The 12,369-nt window shown below is 39.0% G+C and overlaps 1 long non-coding RNA gene across 2 annotated transcripts in view; it reads right to left on the bottom strand.

Annotated features, from left to right (window-relative positions):
* The window catches only part of LOC109496561, a 74,414-nt gene that overhangs the window by 19,773 nt on the left and 42,272 nt on the right, over positions 1-12,369 (bottom strand). For both annotated transcript variants that reach the window (XR_002152682.3, XR_002739815.2), the window contains exon 5: positions 2,720-2,859. This is a non-coding gene — a long non-coding RNA (uncharacterized LOC109496561). The remainder of the gene's footprint in view (positions 1-2,719; positions 2,860-12,369) is intronic.

Below are 12,369 nucleotides of genomic sequence, written 5' to 3'. Positions count from 1 at the left end.
AAGCGTCCGACTTCAGCCAGGTCACGATCTCGCGGTCCGTGAGTTCGAGCCCCGCGTCAGGCTCTGGGCTGATGGCTCAGAGCCTGGAGCCTGTTTCCGATTCTGTGTCTCCCTCTCTCTCTGCCCCTCCCCCGTTCATGCTCTGTCTCTCTCTGTCCCAAAAATAAATAAACGTTGAAAAAAAATTTAAAAAAAATAAAAATAAATAAATAAAAAGGGCTTGTAGTAACTGATCTCAGGAAACAGTACCACCATTTCTGCACAAATCTGAACAAATAGTCACAGGCTCATCAAGGATCCTGGATTATCCTTGTATACACTCACCCACAGCCACTACAGGTCCCAAGTGTCCTACCCCCAACATGCCCTGCCCACAGCTACCCTTGCCCCCTGCACACTGCAGCACCATTGGACCAAGCTACCCTCATCCCTCTGCTGGATAGCTGCAAGATTCTCTTAATGATAATCCCCACAGACATCTTGTCCCTGTCAAGAACATTCTCATCACAATAGGAGAGCCACCTTGTGACTCATATGTTGTTGAGCACATGAATCAGATTATGTCATTCTAATACTGTAACTCTCCATTCTCAGAATGACTCCAAATTCCTTACATGACCCAACCACTCTCAGAATGACTCCAAACTCCTTACATGGCCCAAATGATGTAGCTCTTTTCTGCCCTTTTACCTTATGTCCTACCACCCACACTTTGTCTGCCAGGCTCCATGCACTTGAGCTCGTTGTTCGCTCCTGAAACAGCTGGTGCCACACATATCACAAACCAAAAGGCCAGCCCCAGCCTGGTTTCCTCTTGTTTTTCAGGACTCAGCTCAAATATCACTTTCTGAGATAGTTTCATGAATCACCCCATCTATAATAATCCCTGTCCCATCATTTTTTTGAGGAAAATATTTTATTTTATTTTATTTTATTTTATTTTATTAATTTTATCTTATCTTATTTTACTTCACTTTATTTTATATTCTTTTCTTTTCTTTTCTTTTCTTTTCTTTTCTTTTTAGAACGTAAAATGTCTATTTTATTTTAGAGTTCAGTTCCAGACATGTAATCCATTATAAGTTTTAAAACATTATCCACTTTGGCTTATCATATTCAACAGTCATAAAAAGACTCTTTAATTTTTAAATTTAGAACAATTTTGCCTCATGAAGAAGCATCCGGAATTTACAAGAGATAATACTATTCCACCCCATCCATCACGTAATCCCTCACTACAGCTTCTAATGTCAAAAACGCTACTTCCTCTAAACTCTTCCATAGATTTCTCTTTCTTTCTTTCTTTCTTTCTTTCTTTCTTTCTTTCTTTCTTTATATGAAATTTATTGCCAAATTGGCTTCCATGCAACACCCAGTGCTCATCCCAACAGGTGTCCTCCTCAATACCCATCACCCATCCTCCCCTCCCTCCCACCCCCCATCAGCCCTCAGTTTATTCTCAGTTTTTAAGAGTCTCTTATGGTTTGCCTCCCTCCCTCTCTAACTTTTTTTTCATTTTCTATTCAAAAAAATGTTTTTGAAACATTCTCTTTTTGAAACTGTTAATTCCAATATGAAATTGTCGTGCTTATTCATTTCCTTTCCTGCTTATTACCAGTTTTTTCAAGCTACATACAAAGCACTAGGGACACTCATTCATCTTGTTTGGTGTGTTGCATTCACAGCAGTGCCTGATATGGGGTTGAGGTGTGTCACCACAAAAAAAGATATGTTGAAATCTTAACACTCAGTACCTCAATGTAACCATATTTGAAGTATGGTTGTTGTAGATATAATTAGTTGAGATGAGATCATACTAGAATATAGTCTGTCCCCAAATCAATCAATGTGATCAGAATCTTTATAAGAAGACAGCCATATGAAGACAGAACAGGGATAATACCATGAAAGCAGAGTTTGGAGTCACACAACTGCAAGCCAAAGTATGCAGTTTGCCAACAAACCATGAAAAGATATAAAGAGGCATGGGTAGAGTCCCCAAAAGGACGTTGAGGGAACCTGGCTCTGGGAACACCTTCATTAAAGACTTTAGCCCCCAGAAGTATGAAACTATAAATTTCTATAATTTAAGCCATCCAGTTTGTGGTACTTTGTTATGGTACCCTTAGGAAACTACTGTAGCCTCCCTCACATGAAACATTGAATAAGAATGACTGAAGATAAAAAAACTGTTCCCTTTTAATACACTGGGAGCAGACACAGATACAAAAAGCTCTGTTGCAGGACAAATCTATACTAAAATAAGACATGAAAGGATTCAAAATTTTAAGAACACCTTGTTGCAATTCACAGTAGTGACTTTCTAACTTGGATAAATACCACAATATACAAAAGAAGCTATTTAAAATTTAGACACCTCCCAACCCACCTTACTCGTTTGGGTACAACAGACCTAGGGTGGACCTATTTACCTGCTCTTTTAACAATCACCTGTTCCAATTTTGATGGACAATACTTGGAAAACTCCTGACATAAACATCTGACGTTTGTGTATCATTATTTTAATGCTGAGTTCTGTGATATGTGGGATGTCTCTGTTAATAGAATTACTCAAAAGGGCACCAGTTTTTCCCTTACAACTATGACCACATATTCCTTTCCTACGTGGGTTCACACTTAATAATACTCCTGGATGGCTGGGAACATTGAATATTGTTACCTTTGTACAGAAGACACTGCAGGAAGGGCAGTGACTTACCTAAAATGTCTCAGTGATGGGATCCTGTTCTCTTCACTCTTGCTCCAGGAAATTGTCAAGCACACTGAACATCCTATTTGGTTTTTCTCTTTCAACTCTTCTTTCTGGGGTCAGAGTCCACACACTGATTTGATGTTCAACTAGAAGGGACAGTCAGGGGATCAGATAGCACATGGAATAGAGAGGAAAGGGAGAGGAAGAGACAGCACATGAAAGGCAAGGGAAATGGGACAGGATGTGGTTGCCAGTCCCTACTCAGGTCACTGGAAGCTTTGAAATGATGCTGTGCTTCTTCCCCAGCTCCATCCCCTAGACCCCTCCCTCACATAGCAGTGACCCTGAAGCTCTCACATCATGGAAATGTTGGCCCATTCCTGCTTGCTGCTCTCTGTCCAAGTATCCTTTCTAGTAGTCATATTATGATGTTCATATCCAAAGCATCACTTCAACAGAATGAAATAAGCATTGCTAAACTTTTTGTCTTTAAATCCTCAGAGGATTGCTCTGAGGTGAAATATTACTTTCTTATTTTAGGGGCGTCTGGTGGCTCAGTCAGTTGAGTGTTTGACTTCAGTTCAGGTCATGATATCGCAGTTTGTGAGTTCAAGCCCGGAGTCAGGTTCTATGCTGACAGCTAAGAGCCTGGAGCCTGCTTGGGGATCTGTGTCTCCCTCCTTTCTGCCCCTCACCTGCTTGCTTGCTCGCTCTTTCTCTCTCTCTCAAAAATAAATAAAACTTCAAAAATTTAAAAAATAAACAATAAAAATTAATTTAAAAATAAAGTTTATTTGTTTTTTTAACATTTTTTATTTGTTTTGAGTGAGAGAGAGAGAGAGAGAGAGAGAGCACAAGCGGGAGAGGGACAGTGAGAGGGAGAAAGAGAGAGAATCCCAAGTAGGCTCTACACTGTCAGTACAGAGCCCAATGCGGGGCTCAAACCCACAAACCATGAGATCATGACCTGAACCATAATCAAGAGTTGGACACTTAACCAACTGAGCCACCCAGGCACCCCTAAAAACATTATAGTAAAACCTTGGTTTGTGAGCATAATTTGCTCTGGAAACATGTTTATAATCCAAAGCATTTGTATATCAAAGTGAATTCCCCCATAAGAAATAATGGAAACTCTGATAATTCATTACAAAACCCAAAAATATTCACATAAAAATTATTACAAGACTGTAACATAATACAAAATAATAAAGAAAATACAAAATATAAAGAAAAATAAACAAATTAACCTGCACTTACCTTTGAAAACCTTCGTGGCTGGTGTGAGGGAGACAAGAGAGGAGGGTCATTGTGTAGGACAATTTTCACTATCACTAATGAAATCACTGCTATCTCTTGGCTCAATAGAATCTTTTTATTCATGGGGGCCATTGTATACACTCATACAGATGTTGACTACAGTACAGTATTGATAAACTCTTGTCATATACTGGATGTAATGTAACTGGCAATAAGGCAGCAGAGGTAAAGGTCTATACATACAGGCAGCCTAACCTAGAATGAAGCAAAGCATTCCTAAGCTTACTCTTGTGTGGATAAGAAAAGGACTGTCCATGGGTGCTTTGAAGTGACAAAAAATACACTAGTACCAGTTGTGGGCACCTTCCAACATTCTGAAAACTCACTGATTTCTGCCAAACACCGCGGCCTGAGCCTGAGCATCCGAGCATGGGAGACCATCACCCACAATCCTGCAGACAGAGAGAGAAAGAGAGAGAGAGGACCATTGGCTCAGTTGTGATCATGTGACATTTGGCTTCACATACTACTCATATTGCAAGACATCACTCATTTATCAAGTTAAAATTTATTAGAAATGTTTGCACATCTTGTGGAACACTCACAGAACAAGTTACTAGCAATCCAAGGTTTTAGTGTACTTTCTTTCTACAGATTGGGAGATAATCAGACTCACACAGCAAAGCTCATGTTCAGTGAATTCATAGGAGGCAGCAAGTGGACACAGAAGCCAATTTGAACGGGCTAACACTGCCCAATTCTGTGACAGTGTGACACTCAAAATACATAATTATAATGTCAAAGGGTAACTATATGAGTAAAATACAAAAATATGATTCATACTAATAAAATAAATACATGACTAAATAGGTCAATGATAGGGGAAAAGGGAAAAGCTCTATCTAAATTTTGAATGTCAATTTCTAAATCTACAAGGAATTACAACATTATAAAAGTGACAGTTAACAAATATCATAGTGATGAGTGCTTTAAGCAAAAATCATAAATGCATTTCAGTCTGTACAAAACCCAACAGCAGTTACTGGATCACCATGGTAACCAAGCTGGCCAAAAAGAACTAGGAAAAAACAAACAGCAACCAACCTGACTTGACTCCTAACATGTGCTAGGAACTGAGGAAGATTGACATAACCCACAGTAATTCGTCTCACACATTCCTCACAATAAATATTCCTCACAGCTTCAAAAATACACACACACACACACACACACACACACACACACACTCATACATGATCTCTCCCTGTTTTTTACCACCCAAGAAACCAGGAATTCATCAAGGTGAAACCCCAAGAAACTCCATAATTCAATTTAAACCACACAAATAAAGTTGAAAAACACTAAACTATTTTATTTTAGTGAATGATTTTCTGATGAACTGTAGTTTTTTCCTAGGGGACATTTTACTCCCTAGGTTCAGTACATTGCTAATCACACCTCAAATCTAATATGGAAATCTAGGCAAATTAATAATTGTGATGATAGATTGTATGTATCAATTTGGTGGAGCTACGGTGCCCAGATATTTGATCAAACATTATTCTGGATATTTCTGTGAAAGTGTTTTGAATAATATTTACATTTAAGGGGTAGAATTTGAATAAGGCAGTTAGCTTCCCATTAAGTGAGTGGGCCTAATCTAGTCAGGTGAAGGACTGAATAGGACAAAGGGCTGATCTTCCCTGAGCCAGAAGGAGTTTTGCTAGAAAATTCCCCTTGACTTCATTAAAACATCAGTACCTCATGTTTCTCTAGTAGACTCCTTTCAGATTCCAACTGTAACTCTTTCCTGCTGAAATTTCCTTCTATAAAAACTTTCCTTTTGTGTATCTCCTAAGACCACCTTCCCATTTCTTTGATGGGTTTGTGTATCTCCTAAGACCACCTTTCTATTTCTTTGATGGGATGCTTCCATAATAATGAATCATTTTAAAAATCCAACTAGATCTTTACAGTTTACACAGCTTATTGAGTTTTTGTTATTTCACTCCCTGATTGTTTCTGGGTTGTTAGTTATAGCTGGAAAAATTTCCTTCACCACTGGTTTATTGAGGAATTTCACTCGGTGTACTTCTGTAGACAGGAGAAAGAGGTGAGTTATACTGGTGTGTCAGGCATAAGTGGAACAGTTGTGGAGGTGACTATGTTGTAACCAAACCCATGTCTGTATACCTAAAGCACAGGAAAGCCAATCACTGAGACATCAGGTATGCAGCAGGGAAGAGTTTATTTGAGAGGCAGACAAATGAGGAGATGGGAAGACAAGCCTCAAGTCAGTCTCCCCAAAAGGATGAGAATCAGTATTTTATAATCACAGGAGTTGAGATTACATATATTTTGATGGGAAGGATGAGGAAAAATGACTATTCATGAGGAAAGATGGAGCATGTGCATTAAGCAAACATATATGTAACATATATCCAATTTTCACTTCTTAATGGAGACTTAACATCAAAATGAGGCAAAATTCAGACCCTGGCATCAGAAGGTTATCTTAGGACAAGATGAAGGAGCTGTGGACATGCTTTGAGAGCCAGTATAAACTTGATAGTGTCTTGGCCTTTTTATCTCTGGTAAAGAATTCAGTCCTGCTTGTTCCTAGGCTGGAGCCATATCAGTTGACATTGAGTCCAGGCTTCTGTAGACACAGCTAATGCGTTTGTTAGTGGAGTCTAAGAAGACACAATAGCTGATTATAGAGAAATGGTTCCCTGATACACAAGCTTTAAATTTTCTGCGAGTTTCAGCCTCATTAACCCTATGAAACATGGTTTCAACTCCCCCCGAGTTAAGATAGTTCCACAATCTTGAGGAATTGAGATGATGACTACTCTTGCTACTTACTTATCTCCTTGGGTGAGGTAGGTTTTGAATAAAGAGTGGTTTTTGTGAATCTTAGCTGCAAGCAAAATTCCTTCAATTACTAACATGCCTACATGCAGGGCTAAGCAGAAATTTCTAACCTATAGGTCACAGCAGCAAGGGAAATAGAAGGAATAGGAAGTCAGACATGTTAAGTTTCTCTTTGTTATATTGTGAGAGACATATGAAAACTGTGTCACCAAGTCAGGAGATTTAGATGTTGATATCAGGGCTCCAGTCTTATGCTCCAGTCTTTGAGAACTCTATCTCTCCTCTTCCTCCTGTGGATCTGGTCCCACAACTAGGAGACAAGGTCTTAAATGAAGTGGAAACTCCATGTCACCTCAGATGGACCCTCCCCCCAGAGGGCTGAATGGGAGGGGCCACCATGCTAGGGATAAGGCAGACACAAACTCATTTCTGAAATCTACCACACAACCTGGCCATGGACTAAAGAGAAAGTAAAACCTCTAGTTTGCACCCATGAGAGATCTAGGACTGAAACCACACAAGTGTTTGCACTCATGAGAGGTCTAGGACTGAAACCACACAAGTGTTACCTCATCCTTCACTCTCCATCTGGGTGTGAGTCTCCATAGGAGAAGACTGTAGCCTCTCAATGCCAGTTTCCCAGGTACTACCTCCCTCCTCAACCAAATTATTTCCTGTTGAGATACTGGGTTTCCAAGACACAGTGTCAAGCTTTGATAAAACTTGCTTGGAATGGAGTCCATTTGAGGTCAAACCTCAGCACACCATGGGATGGGCTCTAACATCCACCGTGCTGCCTATGGAAATTTCCAGTTATCCAGTCTCACTATCAAGACAGGGAAGATATGGATATAGATATAGAATTGGACTGACAGTGACTTACAGCAGACATTTAATTCACATTTAATAAACATAAGATAAAGATGTAGGTATATGTAAGACATAAACTATGTTTTATACGTATTTGGTTTTTTTTTTTCAGAGATACCTGACTACCTACTGGAAAGGAGGAAGGAAGAAACATAAGGAAAACATATCCACATTCACATCTCAACAGATGATCTGTCATTTATGTCTCCTTGCCATGTGTACTCTCTTTCAGAGCTTCTGACATGGACATGCCCATTTTCTCACTTTACATGCTTTAGGAGCACTAACAGAATCAGCAGATGTGATACTGTTTTCAGTCATGTTATTAATCAGCTATGTTATGTCTTACAGTTAGTTCCCAGGCTCCAGTCATAATAAATTATTGTCAGGTACATCCTGAACATGAAACATCTTCCTTTCCCCCAGGCCTAATTTTCTGGCTTTCATTCACACTGTTATTCATCTGGACCTATACCTCCAGAACCTAATCTGAGCCAAACTGGTGAAAGATAACAGTAATTACAGGGAGTTCATTTTCCAGTGTCCAGACTAACACTCAAATCCCTAGGATGGGTAAGGCATGCATCTGGTTTTAAACTTGAACTTCTTTGTATGGTATGTGCTGGGCATATATATATACATATTTTTTTTCCTTTCCTTTTACTATTTTAGTTGCACAAGGAAGGTGCTTCAAACCTGTTTTAATTCCCATGTGTTGGTTGCCCTGGGCCCTGGGCTGAGGGAGCCTGTGACTGAAGTTCCCCTTGAATCCCACTGTTGAAGCATCTGCCCTCTGGAAGCTCTGGGGCTAAGCTCTGGGCAGTGTCCTGCAGTCTCCCTCTTTGCCTCCCTTGCGGGTTCCCTGTTTGGCTAACTGGAAGGTTAAACCCATGAGACTGCTTTCGGTTCAAAGGGCTTTATTTGGAAAGAAGAGAAAAGTGTTTTCCTCTCATGACCTTCACTAATTCCTGGGAAGTAGAGATACCAGAGGTTTTCTTAATGTAATATTTATTTGTGGGACTTGCTTTCACTTTCCCTGAGTATCTGTATTGACCCTGAGCCACCCAAGTAAGGTTGTCATGAGTAGATTCTAACATTAATATTGTAACCACCTTAGTACCTTATACCCTTTCTTTAGGGATATTCTGCATCTGATGCAGACTTACTATCCTACAGGAATGGTGGAGGATATTTATTTTTTCTTGTTCTTTTTTCACTTCTAAACCCATGTACTTTTGTTGTAAAGAGAAATGGAAAATACAGGGCAGGAAAAAAATCATTGGAAACCCTTAAAAGTCTTTTACTCAGGGATAAGCACTGTTTCCATTTGCATATTTTTTTTCAGAAATTTTACTTTGAAAATGTAACTATATTTAAGAAAAGAAATGATAAAATCTACTTTCAGCTTTGTAAGCTGCTTTTTATGATAAATATTATATTGTGAAAGTCGATGCAAACCATATAATATAAATGCACATAATACAAATGGCAGTTGAAAATTAATGGTCCATTCTGTCATGAAAAAAACAGTATTGGGCAACAATAAATATTAATCATGTTACTCTGATTAATATTTATTGTTGCCCAATACTGTTTTTTTCGAGACAGAGAGCTGAGGAGAGGGGCAGAGGGAGGCAGAGAGAGAGAGAGAGAGAGAGAGAGAGAATCTCAAGGAGGCTCCATGCTGAGCAACTAGGATCATGACCCAAGCCAAAATCAAGAGTCAGACACTTAATGTACTGAGCCACCCAAGCACCCTGCCCAATACTGATGTGAGGGCTAAATCTATCCTTACTCATTAATCCTCACCACAACTTATGAGAAGGAACAGTTTCAATATCAGGAAACTGAGGCACAGCAAGGACAGGGTTAGGACATTTCAAGGCTTATATTTGAACACAAAGTGTGGCTCCTGTGTAAAATCATCTAACCAGCATGTGCTACTGCTGCTCACATCATAAGATACCACCTTATTGTTAATCACACCAATGCAACAAATCTAAGAGAAAGAAACAAAACTAAAGTACTATATTAGTTTCCATGGACTGTTATAATAAAATACACAAACTAGTAGCTTTACATAACAGAAATTGAGTTTCTCATAGTTTTGGATTCTGAAAGTCTGAAATCAAGGTGTCAGTAGAGCCTTGTACCTTAAGACACTAGGAAGAATCCTCCTTGTTCTTCCTGGCCTCTGGTGGTGACCATCAGTCCTTGGTGTTCACTGCTTGCAGCAACATTAGTCTCTGCCTCTGTCAATCACATGTTCTCCCTTAGTGTCCTTGCCTTCAGTGGCATTTTCACCTTCTTATAATGCCATAAATTATATAGATTAGGAGCCACTCTAACGACCTAATCTTAATTTGATTGTGTTTGCAAAGACCCTATTTCTGAATAAAGCCCCATTCATAGATACCTGGAGTTAGAACCTCAACATGCTTTCAGAGAACATTACAATCAAATAATAGGCACAATATTTTTTACAATTAACAATACAGAAAATATTACTTCAACAACATGAGAATGGATTATTTTAAAAAAAAGTAAAATGAAGGACTCATCCCGGTATCCTCATAGACACAATGAACCAAATGCCCTCCCTATGATTCTTATTGGTTAATGGATCAGCATTATATTTTCAGGCTCTATCACAAGGCAAGATCTCTTTTTCACTGACCCATCATTTTAAATCTAGACTACAGCAATGAATCAAGCTATTTTCATTAGATGCATTCTGGATTAGTTCTGCATCCTGGTATTTCACCAATGTATTTGGGCTTCAGAGCATTTACTCTGATTTTGGGCCAAGATGCTGCTGCTGGCCAATCACATATGACTCAGCAGCAGAAAACTAGAGCCACCAAGAACATGCCCACAGACAATAACAAAGCTTTCAAGACAGAGTAGGAACCTATAGAACTGGCACATCACCAGCAGGCACTAGATAATGTTGAAGAGGAGCTCATGACCAAAGACCTCCACTTTGAAAGCATGTTCAAAAAGGAATCATAGACCTCTATTTTTGAAGAAAAGGAGTGATTAGTTATATTAGAAACTTGGAGAAATACTTTACCTTGTAATTTTCATGTAAACTGGAGCCTCTCAGAATAAAGAGGAGGACGCATGAGCTGGTGGCTGTATGGCAAAGATCCTTCTTGTCTGAGCTGAGATCTCTTTCATATTTGAAACCAGAGGAAATATAAGGAGTGTGTGCTGGGAAATAGCTGTTACTTGGAATAGTGTTACTTGGAAATAGCTGTTTTTGAGATGTTTTAAATTTTCCTCCTAGTGATGGTAGTAATGAAAATCAGAGAAAAGGGGAAAACTTAAGCTACTGAAAATATACAAACTTGGCAGAAAAATCTGTGGAAAAGGCATTGTCAATTATACTTAATTATTATGTGCAGTCAGCCTGACTTCTGCCAGAGGAAACTCTTGTTTTCTTGGGATCCAATACCCTGTATTTTACTTTTAATTTTTGGTTAGGGTTTTATAGCTTTCTTTACTCAAATAATGCATTTTCATTACCAAAAATGTAAACCCTAGATGAGCAAACTTAAACTCCTGTTTTTTTTAATTTTAAGCCTACAAAATGACATACAGAGCAAATGTTCAAAACCTTATTCAAATAAACTGTTCAAAGTAAATACCCAGAGCCAGCATAAAATTAGCAAACCCTTTCCATGGCTTAATAACTCTTCAGTGAAAATTGGTGACACTGAGACCCTGCTGGATTCTAAACTTCCCTTTGGATCATAAAAGACAAGGTTAAATAATGTGAGATCTTGATCTGGGGTTCATAATATATCAAATCCATTGACAAATCCATGGTGCTCTACTGTATATGGCTATTGAATTGAAGAAAATACATTTACCAGGAATTCTTGATAAGAGAGAGTTTACATGTCTATTCAAGGGACAGAGGGAAATTTCTGGCAGACACATAGGTAAGTGTTGGCCAGGAATAATTCTATCTGGATCAACTGTCTCAAGGAAGTGGCAGGGTACCACTTATGTACCAAGATGTGAATGTGATTTACCTGTTGAATGCTGTAATCAAGAACAAACAACTGTTGACTCCACAAATTAAACCATTCAATTTCCTCTTAAAAAATGAATTGTAGGGTGCCTGGGTGGCTCAGTTCATTAAGGATCCAACTCTTGATATTGGCCCAGTTCGTGATCTCACAGTTGTGAAGTGGAGTCCAGAGTTGGTCTGAGCATGGAGGCTGCTTGGGATTCTTTTCCTCCCTCTCTCTCTGCCTCTCCCCTACTCACATGCTTTATCTCTCAAAATAAATAAATAAACTTAAAAAATGAATTTATTCTGTGTGTGTGTATGTTTCTATATCCCCTCTAGCTCTATCACCTCCATATACTCTCACAGTTGTGGCTTTCCTTTCTACTCAGACTGGAGATGGATCTCCAATCTCAGGTACGGATATTCCAGAAAATCTATTTTTTTTATATCCTAGAAAAGCGATGGATACAGACAGAGTGTTCCAGGTAGGTGAAAATCCAGAAATATGGCTGATCCCATGAAGTCAAGCTCCCAACCTCCATCCTCCCTCCCCTTTGTGGAGCCCCCTGGTCTCACTCTCAGAGCTGTCATCCTGGATATGACTTCCAAAGACATCACATTTATTTTTATT

Source organism: Felis catus, chromosome X, assembly GCF_018350175.1.
Source record: "Felis catus isolate Fca126 chromosome X, F.catus_Fca126_mat1.0, whole genome shotgun sequence".
NCBI classification, from domain to species: domain Eukaryota; kingdom Metazoa; phylum Chordata; class Mammalia; order Carnivora; family Felidae; genus Felis; species Felis catus.
This window is presented reverse-complemented; position numbering and strand designations above follow the sequence as displayed.